The 24,870-nt window shown below is 32.7% G+C and overlaps 1 protein-coding gene and 1 pseudogene across 3 annotated transcripts in view; one reads left to right on the top strand and one right to left on the bottom strand.

Annotated features, from left to right (window-relative positions):
* Positions 1-24,870, bottom strand: part of LOC142341621 (E3 ubiquitin-protein ligase MARCHF6-like) — a 263,593-nt gene that overhangs the window by 149,490 nt on the left and 89,233 nt on the right. The window lies entirely within an intron of this gene.
* Positions 1-24,870, top strand: part of LOC142340634 (E3 ubiquitin-protein ligase MARCHF6-like) — a 60,483-nt pseudogene that overhangs the window by 18,007 nt on the left and 17,606 nt on the right.

The following is a 24,870-nucleotide window of genomic DNA, read 5'->3' as shown; positions in this document are numbered from 1 at the left end:
CAACAGTTTTCCTTATTTTTTTTGTTTGAAATCTAAAATAAGAAATATGTAGGACATTATCACAAAACATTAGAATACGAATACCCGCACTAATAAGCAGAGTCCTGTACCTAAAATCATGCTTTTATGCTTATTAAACTTTTTGTGCTTATTGAGCAGAGGGTCTAATTTCTTTCGAAATTTCTTTTAAGTCATCAATATCAATACCAATAGCTTCAATTTTTGAAAATAGAAAATATTATTCACAAGAGCAACCGGGCTCTTTATTAAAATAACTACCTCTAGGTAAATCCACCGTTGGGTGTACTCTTTTTATATGACACCTCAACCCACTAAAACTAACAATAGAACTACAATGTTCACCTTTAACTTTACTAGCATTACAATCCTTACGTGTATACTTATTTATATTAAACTCTAATATATGTTTAATAAATATACATTTATTACAAGCTCTTCTTGGCTCCTGTCTAACCCTTTTACCAATATTATCGGCAAAGCCGCTTCGCGGACCGGTGAAATCGCCTCTCGCATAAATATAATCTTCATCTTTATCAAACTTATGGGTTTTATCTCTAAGTATATCTTTAAACAAGTCATTTTTGTGATCTCCATTCTCGTCACTGATCCGCGAAATGGCTTCACCGATCCGTGAAGCAATTGGGGAACCAAGGGCAAAGCCCCTTCCACTGATCTCACTCTTACTACAACCATTCCTAATACAAATTCCATTAAATAAATCATATTCACATTTACACACAACTCTCTTATCATCATGAAGTCCATCATCTTAGTCCATCAAGTTTAATTTTTCAACTATGTCAGCAGCATTATCTTTTGAGTTATGTAACTCTGATTGACCTCTACCAATATTATATAAATAACTATTATTATATCTCCTATATACAAGCTGTCCTCCATCCTTAGCATATTTATGAAATAGTCAAGAACACTAGAACTAAATTTTTTGTTAATATTAAATTCCCCTTTCATAGCTCTAACACCAGCTACATTTAAACATTTAGTCTTCTGAATATATTTTTTTAGCGGGTGCGGGTCATCATGATAATCACTGTTATTTTCTAAGTCTCCCCATAGCCATAACTTCTATTGTTAACTAACATTTTAGTTCTATTTATTGCACGACTAGCAGTAGTAGCCGCTAAACCAGCAACTCTTATTCAATTACTTGGTCAGATATAATTGTATTATTAATCCACTACCTAGAATACTAAAAACAGCAGATATCCAGTTTAACCATTTAGCTCTAGTTTGTTCTTTTGTAAGAACATTTTTGAATTTCAAATCCTTTAAGCTTTAGATATTTATTAAATTAGAAGATCTAATTATTTTCATTTATAGTGGCCCAATCAGTCTTTCATTCTTAGTTTTAGATAATTGATTACACTACACTTGATAAATCGCCCTCACTTGATAAATCGCCTTTTAGACTCACTGCCTCAACATCTATAAATCCAATAGAAGAATCATTGAATATATTTCTATTTTATCTTTAATAGCAAATGTGTCATTATTCGGATCATATTTTATAATACCATATTGAATATTAAACCTAGGTGAATTCCCATGGTTTGCCACAAGCTCGTCTCTTTTAATTTTTGTAGATAAGATCTCTTGGGTTTCTGCTGACAAAACTTTGTCACACACACATCACTGAAATCAATTTGAACCATAAGTTTTTTTAAAGTTCTGAAAGAATGCACCAATGTTAGGTGTTGTAATTTATATAGTATCTGCACTAGGCCTACATGTATTATCTATTTGAGGCGGTTTATGACACATAACAATCATTTGATAACTATGATGTCTCCCACATGCAAAACAATAGGTTATTTTTTATTCAACTTACCATCCATATCATTGAGTACTATTATAGCATCGTTGAAATATTCCATATTTTTTTCTGTAACTTCTGCAATAGCAGTCGTTGTATATCCTTCCCAATCTGATTTATCTTTACATACCACAATGATGGGTCTTCCTCTATGTAAATCTCCAAATACTGTTTAACAAGATATGTTTTATCAGTACCAGTACGGCCATAAATAATAGCATGTAATGGGGACTCTCATTTTCGAATTGTTTAGGTCTTTTTCTTCATATACTTTGAATGTTTTTTCTAATGCATGATATTTACTAGGAACACTATCATAAACATTATATGCAAGAATCAAGACCATTATAATCATGAAAATTATATTCACCTTTTTTATAGGGTAAAAGTTTAATTTAGTCTAAGACCTAGTCTAAGATCTAGTCAAATTTATATATCTAAAATGATTGTTCTAAGTTTTGAAGAATTTAATAATAAATTTAATATTGATAATAAAGCTATGGGTAAGATCGAAATATAGAATATAGGTAGAGATATAAGTTCAATACTAATTGAAGTAGTAATGAGAGATCAGACATCAGAAACTAATAATGAAAGCAACTTTAACGTTATTGTTATTTTACATCCAACTAATGGTACTCATTGGGTTTTAGTTATAAGGAGAGACGGTGGTGAGACGGCGAAGCACGAGCAAAAAGCCCTTTTTATTGTTTTAATAGTTTTGGTTTTGAGACACCACTGTTTTTTTAGAAGAATATATTGATCTAGGGTCAGATTAGAGAATACAAGAATGTGATGAAACTTATTGTGGTGCATATTGTCCATATATGATCTATCTTATTGATAGAGGATTTAGAATTAAGAGTGCGCTTAATATTCTAATTAATCAATGTAAATTTCCTAAAATATATAATGAGTGTTTTTGTTTAAGTTGTAGTAAAGATTATACCAATGACAAAGATAAAGCTTTATAAATGATAATGTCAACGGGCTTCACCCGCGGCCTACGGCCGACGTCAATGTCAACAACGGGCTTTACCCGCAGCCTACGGCTAATGACAATGTCAGCGGTCTTCACCCGCAGCCTACGGCCGATGACAATGTCTATATCAATGGCAAGGTCGGTATCAATGACAATGTCAATATCAATGAGAATGTCAATGTAAATGATAGTGATAATCATAATGATGGCGAAGCATCGGCAAAGCCGTTTCATGGATGGTCGAAGATAATGTATCTTTACCAGAAATTATCAGATTCGTAATATCAGGACCAAATGAATGTGATTAGACATGGTTATTAAAGAATCTAATAAATAGAATATACTTTAAGCTATAAATAATCGGTCCTAAAGGTGATCAATATGAAGATCTCGAAAGTATTAATGAAGAAGCAGATGAGTTCATCAAAGATATAAAGATTTACCTTCACCTGATCGATTACCAAAAAAGTAAAACTTATGATATTTGACGATTTTAAAGAAAAGAATCAGTTATTAATGACTACTTCGGTAGAGGTAAACATAATAACTGTAATTTTGTATCTTAATGAAAATCTCTTCTCTTTGGATAGACAGAATGTTAGAGAGAATGGTAATCTATTTATTTTATTTGAACAAAGAGGTAAAGCCCTCACATCTATATATCAAGATTTCTTTAATGATGTTGAACTTATTTATAAAGATTTTATTAGTTTATGTAATGAACTATGGAGAGAGCCTTATAACTACATTGTCCTTGATATATCTAAAAGTAAAAATATTAATGGTAAAGTAAGAATTGTTTGGGATATGCATGTGTTATAGGCTAAACTATATATTATAGTTATATATCTATATCTATTATTATAGATAGAGATTAAACTAGATATATTTTTGTGTTAGATGTAAGTAAAACTTAATACATAACCATTAAAGTCAATTGGTCTTCCGTGCTCATCTTTTTTTTGAAACTCTTTTTTTTCTATTCTTTCGTTTTTAACATTTTGATATAGTACATTATTAGCTATAATGTTTATCATGTAGCCTGGTGGCTCTATTAGATTAAAAGTATATAGTATGTCTGTATCATCACAATTATCTTTAACACCAAATATCACATTACAGTGAATATTTGTATTAAAAACCATATCGATAATTTTTTACGAGAAGTATATTTTCCCGCCTTATATAATTTCTTCCTAAATCCAAATTGTGATTCTGATGAGTTTTCTACATCAAAGCTATGTGAAACTTGTTTTATTTCCATTTCACATTTCATTATATTTCATTATAACATTACCTTCACTTGCTATTAATAATTCTGCTTTTTCAGATGATTCATGTGCACCCGGTGTAATAGTTGAATATAATATTGGAGTCCCATTATTTTAATTAGGAATAGATGTAATGTTAGACTTTGTCTTATAGCTAGAGCTAACACTAATACTAGAACTGGAACTGGAGCTAGAACTATCTGAAATCTCACAAGCATATAATAATTGATTGTTCCTTTTAATTACGTTTAACGCTGAGTTATAAACTGATCAATTTTGGTGTATCAAGTATAGTTTCACTGAAGTTAAATTTTTCTGTTTGTTTTATCATTCTAAAGTTAGGTGTATGTTCTTCTTTAGTTTTATTTAGAGCTTCATGTATAATTTGTAGTTCCCCTAGCAAGATTATCTGTCATTTTTTTCGAAAAAATTTAGCTCTAGATCTATCTAGCTCCAGCTATATATCTAGCTCTAGCTATACATCTAGCTCTAGATCTAGAGTTTGCTCTAGCATTAGACATATATCTACATATTTTATCTATAAGAAATGGACTTTAATCTGGATACAACTTATGGTTATAATAGTGATATACAAAAGAGTAAGATCATAAAATATAAAACCAATAATCTGGCAACAATGAATACGGCTAATCCTAATATTAATATCATTCTCAATTGAGAAGATAATCATTTAAATATTCATGATTCTTATCTAGAGATAGAGTTTATTGTATCAGATGTTGGTGGTGTTTTCGCTAATGATGCTAATATCAGACTAGTTATTTATGGTATGATGGCATTATTTAGTTCTGTCAAACTTAAAAATAGTGGTGGTAGGACTATTGAATATATAGATCATTGTCATTCTAATCTATTGATGTTTAAGTTATCAACTAGTACTAATGATGAATATAAGAGTGGTTTTGTTAGAAATCAAGGTAAGAGATAGTCAACTCAAAGGTAATGTTGATGCTGAACGCGGTCATATGTGCATGATGATTAAGATGAGAGATCTATTCGTGTTTGTAATTGATATAGAGATTATATATGGTTTAGGATTTAAACTAATCTTAAAGAAGTAACAATGATAGTGCTCTATTTAGAGTTAATGCTGGTGCTGGTGCAATAGATAATGTTAATAATATAGAAATTTCTGATATATTATGACGTGTTCCTAGTATTGATCCTATTAATGACAATAGATTTATTGTACAGAAAGGATTAAATAGACAGAAAAATATAGTTTTTAGGTATTATGAAAGACATTTTATTAGAATGTGCCTAATGCTACTAACTTTGTATTTGATCTAGGTATGGAAAGTGTTATGATGCTAGTGTATTCAATATCATCAGTGTTAAGGAATTTTATTGTAAGATTTGTAGTGAGTTTTATCCCGAGGACAGAATGAATATTAATTATGGTACTAATATTTATAATGAGGCTTCTAAAGAGCTTGTTAGATTCAATAAAAAATATAATGGATTACCTCATAATATTAAACCATATATAAATTATAGAACATTCAAAAGTAGTTATAGAATATATGTTTTTGATACTAGATATACTAGATATCAAAATGATCATATATGTCCACTACCAATACAGCTGAATTTTAAATTTGCTGATACAGCTGTTATATGTCATGCATTGGTATTGACTAAAATTGTTATTAGTGTTAATGGTCTTGGTAATAAGATGGTTTGTATTATATCTTAGCTCGAGCTCTTGATATAGAGTTTGAGATAGCTCTAGCTTTATAACTAAATTATTTCCTAGTTGTCCTAACAAATCCCTAAGCATAAATAATTTCTAATTTCTTTTTCTCGAGTCAAACCCTTAGCTTCAAGTTTACTTCTATGTTTAGGTTTAGCCGTCTGTAAAGGCTTAGACTTAGGCCTAGGTTTATTTACAATAACAAAAGGATTGTATTTTTTAACTTCCATTATTTTTGTATATAGAAATTGTTCTTTTACAGAAGTTCAAAACGCGTTCATATTGTGTTGTTGGTAGACATTATTATGGTACTAATAACATAAAAGGATTTGTGTCATCAAAAGGCCATAAAATGTTAAAGGATAATTTTACTACGTGTAGAAGAAATAAGTCAATGGCTGTTAGTTATTCAATAATAAATGAAGAAGGATTAAGAGATTTGTTGGTAAAGCTACAGTTAACTTTGGAAAGAAAGTTGCTAATAATCCAGTAAGAGCATTAGAAATAGCAAGTAAAATAGGAAGTGGGGCTGTAACTAGAAATCCTAGAGGAGCTTTTGCGGCTACAACTGATTTAATTAATTTTGCAACTAATGGTGAAGGTTTAAGAGTAGTACAGAAAGGAAGATGGTTTTATCTAGGAACAAAGAAAAGATAGTATAGTTATAGTTATAGTTTTGCCTTAGCTATAGTTTAGCCATAACTATAGCTATTGCTTAGACAATAAGTATAGCTATAGATATAGCTTAGCCATAACTAGAAGTAAAGATATAGCTATAACTATAGCTTAGCCATAATTATGGCTATAACAAAAGCCTAACTTTAACTATAGCTATAACTATATCTATAACTGTAGCCATAACTATAACTATAGCTACAACTTAAGCTATAGCTATAGATTAGATATAACCTAACGGTAAATATTAATACTAATATTATTATTTTTACTAAATATATTATTTTTACTAAACACTATTATCTTTAGTTTAAAAAATACTCAATTTATTTTTCTTGTTCTTCTTATAGTCTTCATATACCCTAACTAATTCATTATATTCATCATTATCTAATTTATCATTCTTTGATTTAGTATATAGCTTATCAAGATTGTCACAAAACCTTTAACCTAAAATATACATTTGTGAATACTTCATAATTTTATTTCTTATTTTAGTATTAATTGTTTTTGATAATCAACCACCAACAGTTGCTGTAGCAAAAGTTGTTGGTATGGAATAAGGTAATCCTATTCCTGTTAATGTAATTGATGTTGTTGATGTTGCTACAGATGATAATAGTATTTCTGTTATCTCAGCCATGTTAATATATATTTTATTTTTATTTTTAACTTTTTTTATAGTTATTAGTTTGTTTCATAATAATTTCTAATATCTTTTATAATATTAATATTAAATTTTTTATTAGCTTGATTATTTCGTTAATCAATTGCTCATTGACAGTGGCAGCATTGCTTATCTGCTTTGCAGCCACATTGTGGCTCAGCTGCTTGTTAGCAGCTGCTGCATTTCTGATCAACGGAGTTGACGCTTCGCGGATTAATTGTTCACTAACTGTTGATAAGTTTGGATATAGTAATCTCTCACTCGGTGCTGATGGTGACTCAATTTCAGTAGTAAAATAACTATCAGTTTCGTTCATTATATCTTCTTGATTAAAATCACAATGCATCTCAAATCTTTTGCTTGCTCTTTGTTTATTAGCTTACTTTCAAATAATATAGCCTTTATATATTTTACTTGTCTTTATTCTTTATAAGAGCCTCATCAACAGCAGAAGTATTGTTTTCATTAACTTCTTTAAGTTACCTTAGACCAGTAGAAAACTTAGCATCTAACTGTATGTTAGCAAGATTCTGATTAAACTTATTATAATCAAATTCTAGTTTTAATTAATTGTTTTTAGAGCTAGTATCAGAGGCCACCTTATTAAAGAAGTTGACTGTATTTGTAACTTCATTTGCTGAATTAGTAAACTCATTTTTTAGTTCATCATTAACTTTTGTTTTATTTAGTTGTAGTGTATTAGTCATGACTTTGTAGTCGTCTCACCTTTTCTTAGTTCAGTTATGTTTTTAATTAAAATATCTTTTATTAAAAGAAGATAGTAAGCTGTTATCACAGTACTCTTTATTAACAACATCTTTTTTCTCTGTAGGAGGGTGTATGTTTGTAACTTATAGGTATCTTTCATGTCAGTAAGATCATTATCTTCTAGGAATAATTTGTGAGCCTTAGTGTTAAGTTGTTTGTTGATTTTGATTGATGTTTCGCTTGACTGAATCTGCTTCTTGTCATTATTTTTATTGAGAGAGATCTGTGAAGCAGTTTCCCTAATCTACCTCGTAGCTGTCCGGAGGTCTATCTGCGAAGCAGGTTCCCTGATCTGCTACGCAGCAACTATGTTGATTCCAAGTGATTCTAAAACCCTATTATTAGATTCAAAATCAAAGTTTTAATAATTACTGTTCACAGTATTTACCTTCTATTATTTCACTATTAATATCTTCTATTTTATATGTTGGTGGTTGAGTTTTTTTAACTTTGTTGATTTTAAATAATTCTCTTCCAATTAGATGTGTATCCTTTAAAGAAAATGTTACGTTTGTCAGTTTTCCTAACGTAATCACCCAGTTTTGGTTCGTTTTAGCTGGGTTCACTAGAAGTAATTGTATTTAACTTTATCAAGGTTATTAGAAGAATCAACGGGTGTCATATTAATGGTCGAATGAATGTTATTTTTCTATGATGTGATAGAATCATTAGAAAGATATACGCAATTACCATAACCATTGATGAACATTGGTTGATTAATTATGTGTAATAATGTTTTAATGAATCTCTTTATAAATACAGCTTTTAAATCACTAAATCACTTTGAGCAAAGATTTGAATGTTTTGTTATAGAACTTGCTACCTCTATCTACACTAAACTTTTCTGGTTTCCTAATACTATTCTTAAACCTTTAGTTATAATTGTACCACATTTATTCTTTAATAATGTAGCCCATGCATATTTTGTAAATATATCTATAACAGTTAATATAAACTTATAATTATTGTGATATTTAATCAAAGATGGCTTATCAATCAAATCAGCTTCATCTTTATGTAATGGTATTATTCTTTCTCATCTAAACATTGTTATTTGAGGACTGAATACTGCTTTAGCTTAGAGTAGGGGTGTTGGTGTTTCGTTTTATTTATGGCCATAGTCATGGTTTCACCTATTTGCTTTGCAGGAACTGTGTTCGTGGACGTAGTCATAGCTTCGCTCATTTACCATAATAAAAAACAAAATTATCTAGTTGTTATTGATAAATAATTTTAATAGATAATAGTTGTTTATATATCTTTAACATCTCATCGTATAATCCGTCATGACCAGCCTTTGTTTCTAGTCTTTCTATTAATTTGTTGAGGTTGGCTTTGGGGAACCAAGGCCGGTGGCTCTTAGTAAGAACGCTAGCTTTCTTCTTCTTCTTCTTTCTACCCCTTGTTCATAATCACTAGTATCACGTCGCCATAATTCATCTTCGCTAGTAGAAAACCCTCTTTGTGATGCAATACTAATAAATATAATATATAATATAATAAAATTTTAATGTTACAGCTGGAACAGGTGTGGGTGATAAGAGAGCAGCTCGTTTATCAAGAAAGCTGCTTTGTAGTTGGTACCAACACTCGTAAAAGCCTTAATATCATCAGCTAGTGCTGCTAAAATTTGGTTTTGAAGAGCTTGGCTTGATTCAATATTAAAGTTTAAAGCTTTAGTGACTGGATCAAATAACTCTTCTATGTTACCATATTATTCTTGTTGTTTTAATTTATCTTCTAATCTTTTTCTTCAGTTTTCTTTTTCTAGTTTAGTTATTTCTATAACAGTTTGTAGCTAAGTCATTTTTTTTTGTTTTAAAAATTATAATAAATCATTATATAGTATAATAGCAGCTTCAATTAACTTTCTATCATCAGTAATGGTTTGCTGTTTAATTTTGTTTATTAATAGATCAACGGGGTTGTCTTTGTCAAGCCCTCGCTTTATTAATAGCTCTTTTGGAGCAGCATTATTTTTTTTATTAAATATCTTTTGAATAGATATAAGTTTTTATCATGAGGATAACTGTTAATACTATATACATAAAATCTTTCATCATCGAAGAGTATAGACTAGTCTTACTTGTTTTTGTTGTTGTCATATTATCTCCCAGCTTTTGTGTTCTACATTCCTCTATAGTTTTCTCTGTGTTATACATTAACGCATTATAATAGTCTTGTTTAGCATTGCCACATTTCTTTATTCCTTTCTCTTTTGAACTGTAGTGTTTGAAGCTATTTTTCTTTCGCGATAGACTTATAAACTCATCATTGATTTTTACTTCCAAATTCATGTTTGAATTCACCTGGGGCTTTATTATTCTCTTTGATAGGGGAATCTAGATTAGACAGATCCATGTGCTCGTCACTAAGGTTACCTTCACTAAAATTTATACAAAACTATCTATTCATATAATGTAGTTGTAAATCTTTAAGTGATAGTTTTTAATATATCATAGAAAAATTCGTACATATGTAGTTTACTTAATTCGAACATAGTAACACCTACATATATTGGTGGCTCATATTTTTTTTCGTATATTTTTTGTTTATTCAAGTTGGCTATAATCGTTACATCTTTTTATTTTCTTAAAAGTTGGTTACTTATATTTTTCATTATTTTTTCTTCATCTTGTAAAAACTTACCTTGAAGGAAGTGTGGAGGGTTCATGCACATTCTTCCGTATAGTGAAATGTTCATTAATTTCCTTACATCCTTTTCTACTTCAGTTTTAGGCGTTGCTCTTTTATCTGTATTGTTTTGTATATAATCTCTACGTGTATAATCTTACTTAAATTTAATTACTCTGTATTTTTGCACCCATCTTAACATCGGATTTTATTATCCTATAATGAACCATATATATGCATATTTATTATTTTGATCTAATACTAATTTCTCTGTTCTTGCTCTACCTTTCTCTTTCTCTATAGCCTAATTAATTGTTTATCTTTCTTTTTTAAGGCATTAGTGCTGGTTGCTATGTTCTTTTTTTACAGATATCTTTATAATCCACATCACACACTATATAATAGCCATAATCACTATCCTCTGGAGTATTTATTATACCATCTAGAGATGCGCTAGAGTACTTGAAGTCTTTTCAAGGTAGTTTTTGCATCATTGCATGGCCATATAGGTTGTCTGCGTCTTTGTACCAGATTGACTTGTTACTTTCAATACTATTAATATATCTATCACCCATTATACCACATATACCACCTCTCTTTGCTTCAATAAAATCTTCTAGCATTTTTTAATCTTGTGATGTATCTAATGTAACACCCTTTGACATTAACCAACAATCATTACTATAACCTGACAGAGTTACATAGTGTAGAGGATTGAGACCGAATTCATTCTTACTAAGATTAACATATTCTTTCATGCAATAGTCTATTTTTTTTCACATCATTCTGTAAATACTCAATAGTTTTATGTCTGTTTTCATTATTAAAGATATCTACTTCTTCTTGTGTTGGTAATTTTTTAGAGAGCGAGAGAGGATTTGAAATCTTCTATCTTGAGATTACCGATAACTTCTTGTTACAATACTAAACTAAAGTAATCATTTGGATATAATGTTTTTTTTACAGTGATATATTTTTGCTATTTGATCTTGACTCATAGCTAAGAAGTTATAACTATCTAAGAATTTAAGATTACCAATAATAAACATCTTAGACTTACCAGCAGCTAATGGTATGTTATCTACTTTTCTCTTATCGCTATTCTGTTTAAATAATTTTCTATATAGTAGATTGAAATCATAGCTTGAGCCATTTTTGGAATATAACGGGAATGAAATTTTGTTGTTTATATCTTAGATTACATATATTACATGCGGGCCTTCTATAGTTACCAGTTCTCCATTTTTTACTGCATATATGACCTATATTGTTAGCATTATGGTTTAGCTCAACTTCAGTGGTAAATATCATTTGTTTGTTGTACTTGATGTTATTCAGTTTCAATAGTTAGTAGATCACTTGCAAATCTTTTGATACAGTCAAGACCGAAATAGTATTTGGAGTTTCCTTCTAACATGTAGCCTACACTGATTTGTATATGTTCACCTATTACATATTTGTTAGTATGGGACTTCGTGGATGTTTCACCTTGTTCTGTGATGTTGATAACACAACATTCTATATCAGCAGTTATAATATTTTTTATTTCTTGTCGTTTGTGTTCATTTAAAAAAGTGATATGTTTCTTCTTTGGGCAAACAATCTCTGGTTTAAATGAATGACTTCGTGTATGATTATTATATTTATTTTGTGAATCAAACCAATATGTGCATCTATTACACTAATATTATTTATAGTTTTTTTATTTGGTCTCTCTATTAATGTTTCTATTGTTTTAATTAGAGCACAGTGTTCTGTTTGGCCGTTTCCCCAAACTAATATTCTGACATCTTTGTCTTTATCATGATCATTGACTGGTTTAAATAGCTCTACTTTACCCTCATCACAGGTGTATATAGCCAAATGTTAATATTATAATTTCTGTATTCATTATATAGACAAAGTCATCTTCATTTTGTTGCCGTGGTACAATAAGATTGTTACATATTTGCTCTTGCGTGTTGCATGATCTCTAGTGAGATGTAGCCATGCGGTAATAGATAGTTGTTGACAGTTGTATTCGTAATTGCGTATATTTAATATTGATTTTAGAATTTTTTAGATTGGTGGTAAATCTATATAGCTACCAATAGATGCTTTAGTTGGTTCAATATTTAACCGAATGCTTCCTAATGCGAGAAACTCAAAGTCGTAGCCATAACTTTCATATATTTCTTTTTCGAAATCTAGCCATTGTTTGTAGTCACCGTAATCATATATAGGCTTATAAATAATATAGTCCGTGTTGAAGAGTATTTTCGTGATTTTCAACTTCTTCTTTAGTTCTCTTCTTTTACCCACACGCAGCTGTGATCTTATTTTTAAAACTCTTAAGTTTTCTAATTTGATAATAGTTTTTAATTTTGTTTTACAGTAATTAATTGCTCCATCTGTATCTTCAATGTAATTTCCAGCTTTATCAGTAATAAAAAATTCTCATGTTCAAACTAGTGTTTATATCATAGTCTTAAGTATTCTCTAGATAATTTCTATTATGATTATATGTGTGAATAGTTAGAGCTATATTATTTCTAAATACTGCGTAACTTTCGTTACATTTGTACTGAATTCTAGTATAGATATTATCATCAGGTTTAGTTTGAACTTTAGTTAGTTTTAGCTTTAGTTAGTTTTAGGTTCAGCTTTTTGATTAAGAGTCTTCATCATCAATCAGCTCTCTGGTTCTTTCGAAGTGTTCGCTTATTAAAGTGTGTTTGAGAAGCTCTTTCTTTGGATTGAAAGATGAATTGCAGATAATACACTCGTTGCTTCTGTTGATATCCATTTCTATAGGGAAAAATGAGTTTTCAAAATATAAAAAATGCTTTCGAAGTGTGTTAATTGTAGAGATAAACAGTGGAAAGAATGTTGTTATAAAAGGGAAAGAATGTTGTTAGCAAGATTTTTTTTGTTTTTAAAAACGGGAAGAATGTGTTTTGTGATGAATAAATTTGTGTGTGTAGTAGTGGAGAAAAGGGGGGTACCGATTAGACGCGCGATTTGGCCCGTTTCCATATACGCGGAGAGCGTGTGGGGAAATGGGACAAGTCGAGTGGCTGGTCGGTACCCCGCTTTTATCCACTAATGTTAAATCCAGTTTATCCTGTGCGACTAGTTCACTTCGGTGTTGGCCTTTGCAGTAAATAAATGTTTCGTTAGTAGGTAGACGACACGTTGGAGTACAAGGAGTAGGTGTAGGAGTAAATGTAAATGAGCCGCAGAATAACAACCGGAGGCAGCAGCGACAGCGAAGACGAGAGGCAGAACAACCTGTGCCGGCTGAAGCAGCAGTGCCACCCGCAGCTGCTGAACGTGAAAACCAGGTGTAGTGTTACCTCATGTCATATCTTTCTGTGAAGTCAATTCCTCTGACATGAGTCAGCTGTTTTAATAGAGGAAGCACATTCCGTATGTCTTGCTTGCATTGAATATCATGGTCCATTTAATGCGGGGCAACTAAGGAAGATTATTTTAGCTTCTCATTTGCAAGATTTATCATTTTTTTTTTCAGGTCAATTCAAACGTGTAGATTTCACTACTATAAAAGAGTATTTGCATGTCACTCCGAAATCACTTAGTATCATTTGGAAGATATGAGGATGATTGATGTTTGGCTGTAGGTTTCTATACGGAAAAAGTTTTATACAAAATTTATACGAAATTTGATACAATTACTGAAATCGTTTGTCTTTTACGTAAAATTTTGCTCAACTTTTTTATTGACTTCTACGTTGTTGACGTTGAGTTCTGCGTGATCAAAATTGCTCGCTCATTCGGAATTTTGAGAAACTGTACTCAATTAGTGGCAGTTTACAATTGGAACTCAAATGTAAAGTCAGCCGAAGTTTTCGTTTTTCCACAACTGGTCTGTAAAGACCCCCAAATTGGGCATAATTGACGATTTATGCAAGTGGATTTCACACCCAATCTTAATACATTCTTTCTGTGGAATACACTTACGTTCGCTAAATTGGCGTGGATTGGAATATTTTGAGAGGGTTAAGTCAGTGTTTTTCCAAAAGCGTTTTGTGGAATGCACTGACGGATTAGTGTGTATTTCACTGGCAAATGTAATTAGATTTTACGATTTGAGTAATTAAAATTAGCGCTCTGTGCAATTAGATTCCACAAACTTGGGAATTAGAATCCACAATTTGCGTAATTAGATCTCAATAAAGTTCTTGAACTAACTTTGTCGAAATCAGAATGAATCTCCCTTGATCAGATAAATTAAACTCAATTATAGGAGAAGGGATATTTGTGCATATATTCATCGACTAAACATGTGTGTTCCGCAGAATTTTGCTTTGAATAAAGAACTTCAGATTTAGGAAGAATATTAGAGTTAAAGAATGTAGAATTGCTTTTTCAAAGCCACTCGCATAATTTTGAAATTGTATGACATTTTGTATTGTTTCCCACAAAACTGCTTTAAAAGCGTTCTGTGGAAAACCCTGACGGATTAGTGTAAATATAGTTCAAGTTTCCGTAAGTGAATTCCACGGGCCTAAAATAGGGCGAGTTTGAGTTAAGATAGGGGGTCTGTATAAACCAGTAATTGCATCTTTAATAGCAGCCCTCATATTCTCAGTCGTGTATTATAGCACTGCTATTTTTACGACTCTAAGAGAAAAATTGGCAATCTTTTTTTTTGAATCGTTGACTTCTATTTTTACAGGATGTGTTTTAGAAGTCAGCCGCTTCACGTGAAAACTAGTGTTTAGGTCAATCTATTGAACAACAGTAAAGCAGATAGAGAATTTGGCGTGATTTTTGTTCAAGCATCGTTCTGAGAGAGAGAGAAAGAGAAAGAGCGCAAAAAAGTAGTTGGTTTGAAAAATTTTTGCGCTAAGTGATCGAAATTTTTTGATCACGTGCGGTTTTGTTTTAACTCTAACTTTTTCAGCCAAAAGCGTTCGTCTCAGTTATCTCAGCTAGAAATTGTACGGCTGAAATCTTTTTTGAACATTTGAAACAAATATTAAACTGTTAGATCATGTATATATGTATGTATTTCTGTTACTTTTGCAATTCTGGGCTAGGTCCTTCATGAATGTCTGCTTCGAGTCGCTTCCGGAGTCTTCCGGCTTTGTTTTTTTTTCACTCTGTCGAACAGAACAAAAATTTGTTTCACATTTAGACAGCGTGTGCGTTTTGGCATTAATGCTAGCCCCTGCATCCTCTCATTTAGAAACAGGAGTATGCATAACTACTAAATCCAATCAAAATAGTTCTCACTTCAAAAATTTTTTTGTACGGCTGTCATTTTTTATCATTGCTTTTCTGTGCCTTCAATCGCAACCGGAATTTTGGGAATCAATGGCGGCTATTTGCCGGCAATCTGTGGGTTGCGGTATTTTATTTCAGTGGTCCATGATAAGCTACATTTGAAACATTAAAGCAAGCTGCGGCCGTGAGGTTAGTTTTTAGAATCAAAGTTTGCCTTTTTTTAACTGAATTGTTGAAATGTGACGTGTACTTTAAAGGTTCAGCTGCGGGAATGAACTGCAGTGGATTGTTAATTGTGCTCAAATTAACTGAATACTGATTTCTGGGCTCCTTTAGAAAATGACTCAGGTTGTCTTCTATTTTGGAATTGATACCATTGGTCTGCCGTCATTACTGATGTTAGTGGTCCGCTTTTTTCTACTGATTAGGATGTTTAATTTTGCTCTAGGTTGATGGAAATGAGCAAAACAATGATAGTACTCCAACCGGAGAAGACACAACTATCATCCAACAGTCGGAACAGCATACACTTGATAACAGTTCAAAACTAGAAGCCAAGTTGGACAGTATCAATATCAGCCTAACTGTCAGACTTGAACAGATGAGCGATGTCAGCGAACAAAGTACGTCGTCAAAGCAAACCAACGAAAAAACAGTAGCGTCAGAATCTGAAACTGCGGCCGAGGTTCCAATTTTGAGTCAGAATGATGCCTCAAACAGCAATGCAGCAAATGTTAACAACTCTTTAACGATTCAGGAACCAGTTCAGTCAAATACAGAAGCAGGGAACGTTTCAGTGTTGACTGAAAGCGAAAAGGAACTAGATAATACTCTTGTGGAAACTAGTGATGTAGAAAAGAGCTCACAACAGAGTTTAGAAGTCAAAAATACTCTTCTGATTTCCTCTGCGATTGCAACTTCCGAAGAGGTCAGTATCTTCACTGCTTCCCATTTAAAAAATCAGTAGCTCCTCCTTTCGATGTACCGTAATGCAGAATATAAATTATATCCATGACAGTTTCAGGTACCCGGTCCATCTAAAAGCTCAAGTGTCAAACAACTCGTAACAGAAGACATAAGTGAGGAGGTGACCAATCGGGACAGTAGAAGCAGCAGTCATACGAGTACAGAAAGTAACGCTGCAAGCTCCATTTTGTCTAGAAGTGAAATTGAAGGCGGCACTAGTAGCAGTACCAGTGGACGGACAACTGATGATTCTGCAGGACCAGGAACTGAAGATGACGAAGAGGGTGAGGTTGCTTCGTCCACAGATGACGGAGAGGGCATTGAAAATGCTAATATGCACAACGCTCGCGAACGGTGAGTTGAAACAGTTAATTTGTCGACACGTAACAGATTCCTTTCCTCCCCGAGAATTGGTTTTTCTTTTAACGGTTTTTTATAGCTGCCTCAGCTTCTCAGGCGGCTATTATAGCGGTCGAATTTTTGTTCAATTCAAAGAATTTGAATTGTATTGGGGCGTTGTCTTTTTTTTAAAGATCTGTTCACACATTTTCATGCTTTTTTGAAGTAAAATTGGAATTGTGATTTTTTTTCACGCCGAAACAGGAAGTGGAACGAAAAAGCAGGTGGTTTTGCGGCGTGCATTTTTTTCGCTCTAATTTTAATGTAGTGAGAAAACGGTGTTTTGAACAAAAAATTTCCTGGTTTTTTCGATTTTTTGATCGGATTTTTTTCTAAATGGTTTTCCCAATTCATTCAGTTCATTCTAGGACTAGTTTTTTTGTTCGAACCAAATTTCTCTTTCTCGCTAGTGGTTTTTTGTTCAAATGCGGCATTTTGACATCGATGTTCCGAATTTTTTAATAGCCGCTGTCAGCCTCTCAAACGGCTATTAATTAGGCGCTCTCCTTGAATTCACTTTACCTTTTGATCACGTTTTTTGTTTTGCATAAGTCACGATTTTCACGTTTGACTTCTGACTTACCTCACTCACGGTTTCAACTGAATGGATTCTAAATTCTCTCACGCATTGAATTACGCAATGTGGTGAATACGGTCAATGCCAAAAGAGTGAAATCAAAAGAATTGGGATAAACCGATAAAGCCCGGTTGTTAAGTCATAGTGCATGAGGTTATCAAATCTCATTAGAATGATTGCTAGCTGATATTAGTATTGAGCTTAATACCCTTCAGTTCAGAAGCTGAAGTAGGTATAGGTAGAAGTAGTATAGCTGAAGTAGTAGGTATTTTCTTCTGTTTCAATCCCGATGCGCGTCAACAGCGGCTATTTTCCAGCAATCTGCTGGCTATAATCTCAAATTTTTTATCTGATTTTTTTTTAAATGGTTTTTGCAATTCGCTCATTGTCCGTTTTAGGTCTAGTTTTTGTTTAGCCAATGAAACTTCTTTGAACTGTACGTCAGGATTTGTCGTATGTTTTCTACTCCATAGTACTAGATTTTTTGCTTTAACTTAGTTCACGGCTTGTTCAACATTTAGCGTAAAATCTTTTTAAATTCTCTTGGCTGGTTTTACTCCTCTCTCATGCTCCTAAAAGGTTTTTTGATAGCCGCGGAGCGATAGCGGCTATTATTGGGGAAATCGCGTTTTTTTTTAATTGTCTCTATCGATCGTTCTTGCGACCTGACTTCTTGCAATTAATTTTTTTTCAACTGCAGTAGTTTCTACTGGTTTGCAGATAAAATTTGTCTGCGTGACGTCATTTGTTCTGCTTTTAAGTCAATTGCGTGACTTACCTCACTCAGAAAATTGACTTCTGAACTCGCTTATTGAACTTCAAATTTTTTGAACATTCACTAGTTAAAGGTCAATAGTGTGCATCTAAGTAGTGCCAAACGTATATGCCCTTATTCTTGAGTATTAGTCCTTGAGTTTTTGATTTCGAATACTAATTTTGAAAAAGCTCCATTAGGGTTTTTTCCTTATAGAGCTTATGTACCATAAAAATTGCAGTCCGAATCTAAACCCCCCCCCCAGTTACAGAGCACGTGAAATTACATAATAAGTCATTATGTAAAAATTATTGCACGTGAATCTGAGGGGTGCAAATAATATGCGCCCACTAAGCTGAGGGGACACAAACGGAAAAGATCCTAATTTTGAAAAGCCCTATTAGGGCTTTCTCCTTAGAGCTTATGTGTCTCATAAAAATGACAGTCCAAAGCTAACCCAAAAAGTCTAGTGCTAGTGGTCTTTTAAAGGACTGATGGTCAAGCTGTCTATCTTATTTCTTTAGTTGTTTCAATTATTGGAAGACCACATGCGTCTATTGCGGCTTCTTCCGGCAATCTGTTGGCTATTTTTGGTAGCAGTTCAAAACGAACAGATTCAGTATAAAAAAATCAGAACTGGTACTGGGGTAGACCCATAAAGCCCAATTTGAGATGCCAGTTACTCGTATTTTGTTCTTAATTACCATCTCTAATGCTTATTGGTATTGATACTAACCCCTGTGTCGTCTCACTACGAAACAGGAACATGTTCAGCTCCAAAATGATTTCTCGTCCAAGCCCAATCTTGGTTATGGGAATCAAAGGCGGCTATTTGACGGCAATCTGCCGGCTATGTTTAGTTTGTATGAAAATCCCGATGTGTTCTTATTGTTTGCTCTCGAACAATTTGAGGCAGTTATTTTAAACTTGTCTTTTTTGATGCGATATTTTTGCTTGTGCTTTTGTTCTATAACCTTCTTTGACTTCTTGAGTGACTTTTTTCACGCTTGAGTTCTTTTTATAGTGATCTAAATTGCGCTCTTGGTGAAATAAGGTTTATTAATTGCCCTCAAACGTATTTATTGTAAACGTGTTCATCTTTGTGAAAATTCGTATTTGGGAGTTTTTGCGCTTTTGATCTAGAAATTCTTTGACTTCTCAAATGATTTTTTCACTTTTCACTTCTTCATTTTTAGTGATATCAATCGCTCTTATTGTTTGTGGCAAATATAAAATCGGTAGTATGCGGTTGAAAAGCAATGGCGTTGTAGCTTTGGGGTTAAGATGTCAGACGGCTATCCTGAAGGTCGCGGGTTCGAACCGCTATGAGGTAAGAGTTTTCGCACCCATGAAAAATTTCTAGGCTACGCCACTAAATGAAATTGCCCCCGCTTGTAGTTTGAGAACAATTCCGACGTTAGTCAGTTATGTTTGCTAATAGAAAAGCTATTGTCAGAGGATAAAAAAACAATTGTTGATTTGTGTTTAAGATACTGGAATGGTAACCTAGAGGTCCGGGTTCCAGACCCTTTAGGGTTGGTGATATTTGCACTCACTTAACATTTCTAACCGACAACCCCTCTAAATTGAATTACCCCTGCCTATCGCTTGCGAGAAATTTATTCAACTTTAGTGGATTTTTGTTTAATTTCCTAAGAATGTAAATTTTTAAAATGTAAGCTGAGCGTTGCTATAATGCATTATTCTTTTACAATAAGTTCACAATGTTATTATGTTTTTCTGTTCATGTCACTTTTTTGAAAGAGCGGGAGACTTAGAAGAACGAAAGTTTCCGCTAAAGCAAAATTTCTTTTCACATTCTGCTTTTCTGCCTAAATTCGTTTTTTGCTGCCGAATGGTTTTAGTAGGCTTCAATATCCAAGGTAGTTTTTATGAGCGTGTTGACCATTGATTTGTGTTGACCAGAGTTTTCAATGTTGGTTTTGTAATTTTTACTTTAAAACAAAAACAAGTTAATTTTTACTCTCAAAACAAGTTTGTGGCAATTTTAGTAGTCCTCTGCTGTTTTGTGCAGTTTTCTGCTTCACTTTTTTTGTCTGAAGCATTTAACTTTTCGTAGTGGAAAACGGAATGAACAGATAAAGCCCGGACTTTATAAAGTGACTGAGCAGCTCTAAACAGACATAAATTCATAGTGTGAAGGGAAGTTCTAAATCTTAACATACCCCCCTCCCCACCCCCTCGGTCACCCCCTCGCATCTTATTCCTCGTCCCCACCATTACCACTCCAACCTGTCAACCCTCTACTGCCCTCCCCTAATGTTAGCTAGTGTTACTAAGCCTCAGTCGGCTAATACCAAAGCCAAACGGTCGCCGGTCGTTTGAGATAAATTTGCACGACAGTAGTCCACTACGTTCAGTTTTTTTAAAACAATTTTTATTTTTTTAATATCAAAGTGGGATTAAACAGTAACAATAATTCTTCCGGATGATTTTCGATATATTGACGTCTTTTTCGTTGGTTTTGAGAAGCAATAACAGGACAAAATTACTGATCTTGGCAGGTTTCCTTTCTTTTCCTTGTTTTCCACAATGTTTTCAAAAAATTTTTAACTCTTTTTATGTTTAATAGCCGCCCTCATCTTCTCAGCCGGCTATTATAGCGCTCCTATTTTTTACAATTCAAAGAATTTGAATTGTATTGGGGCGCTGTCTTTTTTTACGACTCGAAGAGGAGTATTGGAGAAGTCCGTCCTTTTTTAATCAATTTTATTGGAGTGATTTTTGAAGCACGAAATGAAACGCGTGAAAAAATTGAGTGATTTTGGCGCTGAACAAAAGTGAAGAATGAGGCGAAAAGAGATTGGTTTTTGTTCATACCGCTGTTTATGAGAGAGCGAGAAATTGATGTGTGAAAAAATTTTCTCTGAGCGAGCGAAATTTTTTTGTTCACGTGCGGCATTTTAAAGCAGTTTTTTCTTATATTTTGTTAAAGAGGTTTGGTTATGATTTTGTTTTAATTTTAGGCTATCTTCGGTAGTGGTTTGAAGGTTTCTGGAAATTAATACGAATTTTATGAGAATTCGGAGGTTTTTAATGTTTTTTGCTGATTTTCGGGCTAATTTTTGACGATTATTTTGTTTTACTGGCTCAAATGGGTATTGAAGAAACACCTTCTACTTGAGCAATTTTATGATAACGATTGGTTACAGTTTTGTGGGTAAGAATCATTTTTTTGTTGAGAAATATGACAAAAAATGGCGAAAATTGGAACTATTTTTCTTATTTTTTTTTTTGCAGTTTTTCGTTACTTTTTCTGTTTTTAGCTAAGTTTCTTTGCCTATTATGGCTTGCCTAATATGTTTTGCGAACATCTGGATACCCTATTGGCTGATGGGAATTTTTCTTTGTATTTATATGGTTTTGAAATATTAAAAAATTCTGTTTATTTCAATTTAAATAATTCAGTTTATTTAAAAAAATTTAAATAAACTGGAAAACTTTTTCCAGTTTTCCAGTGAAAGTTGTTTTTAAGAGCTTTTTTTTTCATAAATTTAGCCTAAAGTATTTTTTTTCAAAATTCCCATAAGTGGTTTTTGTAACTACTAGTTGTTTTGATGAAGTTATTTTGACAGAGATGGTTTTTTCGGGATCTCATTTTATAACAAAATTTGATCAGATTTTTAATCATATTTTAACAGACTTGATTTTATTGTTTTTACTTTTTTGTTTCATGACTTTGTTTCAAGATAATCATAAATTAGTGACGGCACGTTTTATTTGATGAGTAGTTGGGTGGCGTTTAAATGGATTTTCACTTCGAGGCGTTTCCGGAATTCTTCGAGCTATGTTTTTTTTAGATCTGTTCACACATTTTCATGATTTTTGAAGTCAAATAGGAGTAGTGATTTTGGTCAAGCCGAAACAGGAAATGGAGCGAAAAAGCGAGTGTTTTTGCGGCGTGAATTTTTTTTGCTCTAATTTCAAATTAGTGTGAGAAAAGGGTGTTTGAACAAAAATTCTCGGTAGTTGTTTTTTGTTCACATGCGGCAATTTCACTCTGATTTTTACTGTTTTTTTCGATTTTTCGAATCGGATTTTTTTCTAAATGGTTTCCACAATCCATTCACAGCATTATAGGCCTATTTTTTTGTTTGAATTAAATTTTCATTTCTCGCTAGTGGTTTTTTTGTGTTCACATGCTGCATTTTGACCTTGATTTTCTGTTTTTTTTTATTTTTATCGGATTTTTTTGAAAATTATTTTCTCAATTAATTCATAGTCCATTCTAGGTCTAGGGTTTTCTGTTTAGTCATTGAAAAGTTTTTGAATTGTACGTCAGGACTTGTCCTGTTATGTTTTTTTACTTCGTCGAACAAAAAAATGTTTCGCTTTACCTCATTTTGCCGCTTTTTCAACATTTTGCGTGAAATCTTTTTGACTTCTCTAGGCTAGTTTCTCTCTTCTCTCATTCTGCTAAAAGTGATTTTGAACATCAGTTGCTCAGCAAAGCAATTCAAAATGAACAGAGTCAGTATAAAAAATTGAAGTAGAAATAGAAACGGGATAAACCCATAAAGCCCAATTTTAGATGCCCGCTATTTGACCGTCGTTCATATAAGTCTTAGTTACCATCTCCTATGCTTATTGGTATTGATAGTAGGCCCTGTAGCCTCTCTCTAATAAACAGAAGTACGTTATGTTCAACTACGAAATGCCATCAAAATAAATCGGACTTAAAAAATGTTTTTGTACAAAATTTTGTTTTTTCAATATATATTATTGCAATCCCAATTTTCTTATTGGAATCAACGGTGGCTATTTTCCGGCAATCTGCCGGGTATGTTTTTGTATACAATCCCACCAACTTGTAATGTTTGTTGTTTTTAGTGCTTAGTTGATAAAGACTTTTCGCAAACGAATAGATTTAAAAATTTTCTCCAGTCGTTCTTTTGTTTACTGAAGTTTTGACGTGTCCTCCCTTTATTTTTATGTTGAACTACTTGTATAGACGTATTTAGTCTTTATTTTAACAATAGCAAAAATGTTCAGGTCTCTTGAAGGCAAATGTTTAATGTACTTGGCTTTGTTAGTTTTACGTAATTATCTAGTTTTTCTGTTCATCATCTGGTTCAGATATATATCTGGTACCTGAAAAAGAAATCATCTCTACTTCAGAATTGGCAGCTTCTGTTGGAAAAGTCCAGAATGTTGAGATATATTGTAGTTTGATTCCAAAAATAAAATTTGTTCTTGTAATTTTATTTTGTCCTGATACTAACTTGGCGCTATGAATTTTTGCTGTGCCCTCCGTGACATACTTAACACTCCGTTTTTCACAATTATTTTTCTGACGGAACTTATTAGCCAAATGGAAAAGAAATTATTTTAACCGAAACATGAGTTTTCTTGAATTCTCAAGACCAACGTTTGGGGTCCAAGGTTTAATTCAAATTTACTTTGAAGAAATTTAATTTGGGTTTTACCATTTTTTCAACCTATTTGCGGTTTAGATCAATTGCTTTGGTGTTCTCTTTTTACTGACATTAGTAATTGCTTTCATTAAATTAGTGACGTTATTTATTGGATTCACTTTTATACTTCGAGTCGTATCCGGAATTCTTCCGGCTGTTTTTAAGATTTAGTCACATCTAGATGTCAAATTGGACTGGTGGTGTTTGACCTCGGGCTGTTTTTTTTAGATTTTTTCACAAACCTTGATGATTTTTGAAATCGAATTTGCCTAGTGATTTTGGTGACGCCGAAACAGTAAGTGGAGCGAAATGCGAGTGATTTGTGGCTTGACATTTTAATTTCCTACTTTTTAAATGCTCTTGAACGAAGTTCATAGCAATTACTGTAAACGTGTTGGTCTTTTTTATGCAAATTTTTCGCTGGACCATTTTGCGGTCTTTTTTCTAGAAAATTCTTTGACATCTCAAGTGACTTTTTCACGCTTTCGTTCTTCATTTTTGAGTGATATAAAGTCGGTTGCCCAATTTTTTGCTAATATAAAGTCGGTTGCCGAATATCAAAAAGAAGGACCAAATAGCACAGTCGGCAGTCCGTATGGTTATGAACCGGGAGGTCAATTGTTAGCATCCCGTTGGGGTCAAATGTTTTTCACCCGCCTGTCGTTCGAGAGCAGTTCTTCCGACATTAGTCGATTTATAAGTAGTGTTGTGAAAACGTTGACTAAACCAAAGTTTTGCTTTCTGGATTGTAAGGCAATTTTACTTGTTTTCGAGTTTTTATATCGGTTGTCCTTATAGTTTTCTAAATCCCTTCCTATTCTTTTTTGTTGGGTGGATGATAGTTTTTGGATTTTTGTTCAGGACTTGTCCTGCTATATTTTGTTTCGCGTCTGACGCTTATTTTTGGCATCACTTTTTCCCGAAGCCGAAAACCTCAAAACAGC

The sequence above is a fragment of the Convolutriloba macropyga genome, chromosome 6, assembly GCF_964194025.1.
Source record: "Convolutriloba macropyga chromosome 6, txConMacr16.3, whole genome shotgun sequence".
Lineage (NCBI taxonomy): Eukaryota > Metazoa > Xenacoelomorpha > Acoela > Convolutidae > Convolutriloba > Convolutriloba macropyga.
The sequence above is the reverse complement of the archived record's forward strand: the minus strand, read 5'-3'. Positions and strand labels throughout refer to the sequence as shown.